The sequence below is a fragment of the Hibiscus syriacus genome, unplaced genomic scaffold, assembly GCF_006381635.1.
Source record: "Hibiscus syriacus cultivar Baekdansim isolate YM2019G1 unplaced genomic scaffold, ASM638163v2 tig00111409_pilon, whole genome shotgun sequence".
NCBI classification, from domain to species: domain Eukaryota; kingdom Viridiplantae; phylum Streptophyta; class Magnoliopsida; order Malvales; family Malvaceae; genus Hibiscus; species Hibiscus syriacus.
The window spans coordinates 686,838-694,666 of record NW_024063086.1 but is presented as its reverse complement, the minus strand read 5'-3'; the positions used below and the strand labels follow the sequence as shown (position 1 = coordinate 694,666).

Below are 7,829 nucleotides of genomic sequence, written 5' to 3'. Positions count from 1 at the left end.
GCACATAAAAGGACAAAAAGATATTTATGTACGAGGACAGTTGGTACTGCACGTGAATGATGGTTGTAACCGCCTGCTAGGGGACCACTGCCACCTGGAGGATAAGGTTCACGCACAAGATGTGACTCTAGGGGTATGAGGGGTATTTTGAACCCAACAACCTCATCATTACCCCTAGATATTTTTAATATATATTACACCTCATAAGGGAGAGAAAGATGATATATGGATAGAGAGGAGGAAACTTTTTAGCAATATTTTCTTATCTTTTTCATTATTTCCCTTTCTCCTTCTTTGAGTGGTGTTCCTCCATTGATAAGCTCCAAGGAGTGGCGAGCTAGGCATCCGAGAGGAGCTAGTGAGCTAAGGCGTTTCATGGTGGTTGAGGAGAGCTCCAGTGGCGCGCATCGAAGGCTTCTTCTCCCTTCCCTTTGCTGTTATTTTTCTATTTATTATTGGGATGTTTGGAACGAATATTTCATTGCTTGTTCTATGGATGATTCGAACCCCACCATGAACTAACCTTATTTGGTGGGGTTATTTTGATGGATTTAACTTTATTTTAATGGTGGATTTATGTTTATTTTGTTATTTTCTTGCTTTGCTTATGTATGCTTCATCATTTAAGCTTGTAAGAGGCATGATAGTGTCCATTTCTTAGATGAAGGTTAGGTGTTCGAGAGAAACCTAGCTAAAAATACTTATAGTATTCGAGAGAAACACAAGACAAATCCTCATAAGCAATAGGTAATAGTATTTTCATAAGCTTTGAACCAGCCGAGTACTCGAGAGAGACTAAGATAGGATTTCAACGACTAAAAAGGGTAGTTTTTATCAATAGTGTATGTTGCTATTGCTGAGACTAAGAGGAGATGTCGTTGTATTCTATTTTGTTAGTTTCCTTTGACAAGAGATAGATCGAGAAAGTGAAGTTTAGATAGAATAAATCTTTCTAAGAGATAAGTTATAGCATCCTTAACTCAATCCCTACCATTCATTCCAGTGGAAGCTTGTCATGTAAGGATTATCAACTTATCATTTATTTGTTGTTTTTACTATTTTTCATTGCCTTGACATTTAAATCATTGTCAACACTAAAAATCTACTCTTGCCACTACATTTCCATTTTCTACACCATCAGACCATCAATCCATAACCACCAACATACACTTTCCATTACCGTGACATTGTACATATCAACACTAACTATACTTAGATAGAGTAGTGCTTAGCTTTGTTAGACTTTTGTAATTTCAACCAATCCATGTGGATACGATATTCACTCATCACTTTATTACTTGAGCGATTGTGTATACTTGCACATTATTTGTGTATAATTTTATAGTACTCACAACACGCAACAGACACCTCATGCTTGGGGCACTAGCTGGTGATGGCCTTTCCTCGGTTTAGGTGGATTCTGCAGGGGTGTCTTGAGACTGGCCTTCTACAGGATCATTCAAAAAAGGTGGAAGGTCATCATTGGTAATTGGGAGCAACTCCTTGAAGAAAGCATTTAGTTTTGCATCCCTTGCCTCGATAACTGAAGAAAGTCTGCATGTGACTTTCCAAACGCTCCAACCACTCTTGCGTCTCTCTAGTAGATGTGACTACAGCTTCCATTCTTTTCGTGACAACCCATTTTGCTCCTCGCTCCAGGCCCTCATGTGGAGCATTGTCATTGAAGCTCATAAGTTCGGGCATCTTCTTTTTGGTGATGCCTTCCTTTGACTTGATAAAGTCCTCGAACAGCTCATCGGGGACTTTTCTCTCCAACATCAATCTCACGCCCGTAAATGATCGAGTGCAGCAGAATCAATCGCCTCACCAATATTGTTGTGTTGTGGGAAGTATTCATCAGCTTGCCTTTCAAGAAATAATTCCATAGCTTTGTAATTGGCTTAAGGGCTTGGCGATCCACACGCTTACGAGTTGGTACATTCCCTTCAAACTTGGCCCAGCCGAAACAATGGTCCTCCAGTACACCATCATATATTTCTTGACGTGCGTCTGTAAGGAATTTTTTATGTTGATCTTCCATATTGATGAGATTGAAGTAGCAGTTTAAGGATGAGGGAGAAAATCATATGGATTTCCCTCTTACATAAACAATGTGATGGAATGGGTCTCCTAAATGAGCTTAAAACTCTCAGACCATTGTCGGTGCCACTGCCTTTAGACGTCGGGTAAATTTCTCCCATTTATGTTTCCATATCATGTCCACTACCTCTGGTCCGAAGGGTTCTTTACCAGCCTCCATGAATAGAAAGCCTTCCTCCAAATAGACTTGCCATTTTTGTAGGGTTTTGTACTTTTCCTCAGCCTCGACAATTTGGAAACGCTCAAATCTTGAAGCCACAGTAGATGAGGTAGACATGGCTAGATTTTTCTTAGATTTGGCCATGGTGTTTACTGTGACATGGATTATCGTGGTAGCAAAAGATGCAAAAGTAAAGGGAAGAAAGGTTGAAGAAATGAGTTAAAAGAAAGCAAGGAAACGGTGAAGAGAAAGGAGAGATGAGCGATTTTGAAGAAAAGTAGTGGGTTATGGGTAGTTTATTGGGGGTAAAACGATAAAAATAGAAAAGGAAAAGATATAGTATTAATTATAATATATTTAATTTGACTTAAAGAATGAAAAAAATAAAGGGAATATACTTTTCCCTCTTTAAAAGTTTTGCCAAAACTAATTGGATTAGGGTTTTTCTCCATCCAATGCATAAGCTTCATCCCTACTCTGTCACGTGTATCATAAATACCAAAAAGAAACAAAAATAAAAATAAACAACTCACATAGAATAAAATAACATAGTTTATTTATATACAGAATGCAAATTTTGGTTGCCTAGGCAACCAAATTTTTCAGGAAAGAAGGACAAACTCTTAGGCATCGTGATCTCTATTGCTCCATTGCTATGGACTTGGTGTATGATGAACGGTCCTGACCATCTAGATTTTAGCTTGCCTGGGAATAGTTTGAGTCTTGAATTGTATAACAACACTTGTTGTCCATAAAAATATTACCTTGGCAAAATTTTCTATTTTGCCATCTTTTTCGTTTTTTCTCTGTAAAGGCGGGCACTCTCATATGCTTGAGCTCTAAATTCATCCATTTTTTTCAGCTCTAACAATCTTTTTTCTCCAGCGAGTTGCAAGTCCATATTGAATTTCTTGATGGCCCAAAATGCTTTGTGTTCCAAATCCACAGGCAAATGAAAAGCCTTGCCATATACTAGACTGAATGGTGACATTCCAATGAGTGTTTTGAATGTTTTTTCAGTAGGCCCATAATGCCTTGTCAATTTTTGGTGACCAATCTTTGTGTTTCGGGTTGACCACTTTCTTAGATTCTGTTTAGTCTTGCGATTAGAAACTTCAACCTGCCCATTAATCTGTGGATGGTACGTCATAGCAATCTTGTGACGCACTACGTATCTTTTCAGTGCATTGGCAATAAATTTGTTGTCGAAATGAGTACCTTCATTACTAATAATTGCTCGTGTTACTCCAAAATGCGTGAATATTTTCTTGTGTAAGAATTTCAAAACAGTCTTTGAATCATTACAAGGTGTGGCCACAGCTTTAACCCATTTGGAAACGTAGTCCACCGCCAAAAGTATGTTTTTCCATACATCAAAGAGCTATACTTCCAAAATGTTTTTCCATGGCATCTCATTTCTCTTCGATATACTCCTAGTGTGTTGGCATCGATCACATGACTTAGAGAATTCATGCGCGTCCTTGAATAAAGTGGGCCAGTAGAAGCCGGATTAAAGGACCTTTGCTGTAGTTCTCATCCCACTAAAGTGCCCTCCGTGCGGGGATGAATAGAAATGAAATAAGATCTCCTTATGTTCTTCTTTAGGGACACACCTGCGGATTATTTGCTCACCACATTGCTTGAATATGAATGGTTCATCCCATTAATAGTGGCGTGCATCATGTCTGAATTTCTTTCTGCCCTAGCTAGATAAATCTTTTCTTTGCCCTAGCATTGCCTATACCGCATAGTCACTTGCATCACACATCAACTCAAAAGGTGCATCCCAATCAGGTGGTACAACAATTGGTACTGAAGCAAGTTTTTCCTTTAGATCAATGAATGGGTTGAGACATTCCTTGTTGAACATGAATGGTTGATTTTGTTGAAGTAGCAAATATAGGGGCTTCTAAATTTTTGAAAAAACTTTGGTAAACCGCCTGTAAAATCATGCATTCCCTACAAAACTTGGTATGCCCCTTACATTGGTGGGTGGAGGTAAATTCTCGATTACATCTACTTTTTCTTTATCCACTTCGATGCCTTAGTGAGAAATTTTGTGTCCCAACACAATTCCTTCAGTCACCATAAAATGACATTTTTTCCAGTTTAGCACAAGTTTGGACTCTTCACATTGCTTTAGCACTTTTGATAAATATTTCCATAAATATTTCCATGAAGTCTTCCACCATATCTAAGAAAATGGCCATCATACACCTCTAAAAGGTTGTCGGACCATTACATAGTCCAAACGGCATTCTTCTAAAGGCATAGGTACCATACGGGTAGGTAAAATTGGTTTTCTCCTAATCTTCCAGGGCTATGGTGATCTGATTGTATCCAGAATATCCATCAAGGAAAGAGTAAAATGTCTTGCCTGCTAACATATCAAGCATTTGATCAATGAAAGGGAGGGGAAAATGGTTTTTCTTTGTTGCAGTGTTTAGTTTCCTGTAATCCATACATATCCGCCAACCCGTGATTGTTCTTATGGTCAAAAGCTCATCATTCTCATTCTTAACCACGGTCACGCCACCCTACTTTGGTACGTATTACACTGAATTGGCTCATGAAATATCATATATTGGATAAATCACTCCAGTATCCAACCATTTTATGATTTCTTTCATCACCACTTTTTCATTATTAGGTTAAGTCTCCTTTGTGGTTCTACATAATTGCTATGGTTATCTTCTAATTGGATCTTGTGCATGCATATTGTAGAGATGATTCCCTTTAAATCTATCATGGTCCACCCAAGAGGTTTTTTGTGATGTGACAAAACATTCAACAAACAGCCCTTTTGTTAGGGGTTAGATTAGCAGAGATTATAACCGGTAAAGTTTTATCACTACCTAAATAAGTGTATTTCAAATGTGATGGCAATGATTTAAGTTCTAAGGTAGGTGTATGATGTAGTGAAGGTTTTGGGGAAATAAATTCAATGAAATCAAGGGGTTCGAATCTCATATCTGGTCTAGCTTGAAGTAAACTAGATTTTTCTTCTTCCAATGATTTTTCTCAGATTCTGGACGTGTTCTACTCTCAGTGTAACTTTCATCTATTTCTGTTGAGAAACGTTCACCTATGCAAAGATTTTTTTTCTGCTTCGTTCTGGAAAATTTTGTCGTGGCAACAAATGTTGTGTTCCTTATAATGTAAAACATTATCTTGTCCAACAATTTCACAGTCTTCCTTCTAGAGGATTTTGTCTTGGCAAAATTTATTGTACTTGTTAAGGTGTTAAAATTCGTCGTGACTAGAAATTTCTGTTCCAACTTCCTCCAATGAATCAACATCTTCAATGTGATGACATTATTCATAATCATCAACGTATTTAAGAGTGTTGAAGACATTGATTGTAACGCTTTAACCAGCCACCCTCATTGTGAAATCTCCCTTCTCACAATCTATTAGAATACGCCATGTAGCTAAGAATGGGCGTCCAAGGATAATAGGGGTATTTTCATCATCTTCACAGTCTAAAATGAGGAAATCAACTGGGAAGACAAACTTATCACTTTAACAATTACATCTTCAATTCTACCCTCGGGACAAACATGTGATTGATTAACTAGTTGTAGAATCACATTGGTTGGTCGAGCATTACCCATTACAAGTTTCAAAAATATAGACTTGGGCATCAGATTTACGTTTGACCCCAAGTCACAAAGAGCTCTTCCAATATATCTATCACGATGGAACATGGTATAACAAAATTGTCAGGATCTTTTACTTTAGCGGAAGTTTACTCTTTGTTGAACAACATTCTGTTGTCGTGGCAATAGTTTTTATTCTTTCCACCTTTCTCTTTTTTGTGACAATGTCTTTCAGAAATTTTTCATAGGAAGGCATCTGCTCAATGGCTTCAAGTAACGAAACATTGATATGCAGCTGATCAAGGACATCAATAAACTTTATGAATTGATTCTCGTCATTATGTTTCTTCAACCGCTAAGGGAAAGGTGGAGGTCGAACTTCATCAGCTGCAGGTGCTGAAGTAACTTTTCCTTGGAAAATAATTTTTCACCATTTGTGTATTGTCTTGTCGAACCCTCATTTCTTTCCTTCTCTTTAGCTAGTTTTGTGTGTTCAGTAATCTCATATTTATTTTCCAATTCTTCATGCGTGGTGTCTTGGCTAAAATTTTATGGTTGCTCTCCCCTACACTTATCTTCAAGATTAATCTGAGTACCACTCCTCAATGTGAGCGCACTACATTATTCCTTTCCTTGAGACGTAGTAACCTGAGTGTCGCTAGTGAGAATTTCTTATGGGCGTGAATGTAATAATGTGGCAATTTTCCCCACTTGATTCTCTAATGCCCTCAACGATGAGCTATGGCTTGTAATAGAGTTATTTGGCTTTACAACAAATTACTTTAATTCTTGATTATTGATGAGTATTCGAGAATCAAGGTTTTTGTTGAATCCATGAAATCTTTTGTTGAGACCATAAATTCCTGCAATAAAGCTTCAAGAGTGTTAGAATTTAAAGAAGATACATTACTTTTGTTATTACCTTGCCATGGCATCTGTTGATGTTGTGAATTTGAGTGTTCTGAAATGTTTTGTTGTGTCCTATTAAAATTACTTGCATAATTTTTGTTATTATATTGATTTCCCCACGAAAAAATTAGATGTTGTCGCCATCCCATATTGTATGTATTAGAATAGGGGTTGTTGTTGTTGCTTCTATTAAAGTTACTCACGAAATTGATGGACTCCTGGTTTTTTGGACATTCACTTTCATGATGGTTTCCTCGGCATAAAATGAAAATTGAGTTAGTTTCCTTGACTTCTTTCACCTCGTTGGAACGCTGAAAATTTTTAGGCATGTTAGTTATAGCATAAAGTTGGGAAGAAATTAAATCCTTACTGTCAAGTTCATATGCCCTAGATATTCTTCTGGCGGTCTCAAGTCTTGTAGACGGAAATTAATAGTCATTATTGGCTATCCTATCGAGGATATCAAAGGCTTCCTTGGGTGATTTATCGAGCAAACTACCATTTGTCGACGCGTTTAACTTCATGCAAGTGAGTGCATTGACTCCATTATAAAACATAACGACATGATTCCAGTCGTGGAATCCATGATTAGTTCACTTGCGAAGCAGACTTTTATATTTGTCCCAGCACTCGTAAATAGATTCCTCATCACCTTGGCGAAAAATTGAAATGTCATTGCAGAGCTAGGTGTGCATGTTAGGTGGGTTGTAACGAAGTAGAAAACTTTTACATAAGTCAACCCAAGACTCCATTGATCCAGAAAGGACTCCACTAAGCCAAGCTCTTGCTTAGTTGCAAAGAGAATTGGGAAAAGTTTAAGCTTCAACACATCTTCATGCACTCCTTGTTGCCTGAACGAATCACATAATTTAAGAAAGGCGGACCTGCTGTCTAGCATCCTTATTAGGTGAGCCACCAAATTGACCGATGGAGTTTAGCATGTTGAACATCACCGGCTTAAATTCAAAACAGGTTGCCTGTATTTCAGGTGCCACAATTCTAGGGTTGAGATCATCAAGAATCGAATTCAAGTGATCTCGTATTTCTCGTGGTCTTGCAGC

The 7,829-nt window shown here is 37.8% G+C and overlaps 1 protein-coding gene across 1 annotated transcript in view; it reads right to left on the bottom strand.

Moving 5' to 3' along the window:
• Positions 1 to 278: 278 nt before the first annotated feature.
• Positions 279 to 7,829, bottom strand: part of LOC120162888 (chaperone protein ClpB3, chloroplastic-like) — a 30,613-nt gene continuing 23,062 nt past the window's right edge. Inside the window, exons 11-12 of the mRNA XM_039172953.1 lie at positions 5,976 to 5,982; positions 279 to 289 (exon numbers count right to left, since the gene is read on the bottom strand). The gene's annotated coding sequence lies outside the window, so the exon portion shown is untranslated. The remainder of the gene's footprint in view (positions 290 to 5,975; positions 5,983 to 7,829) is intronic.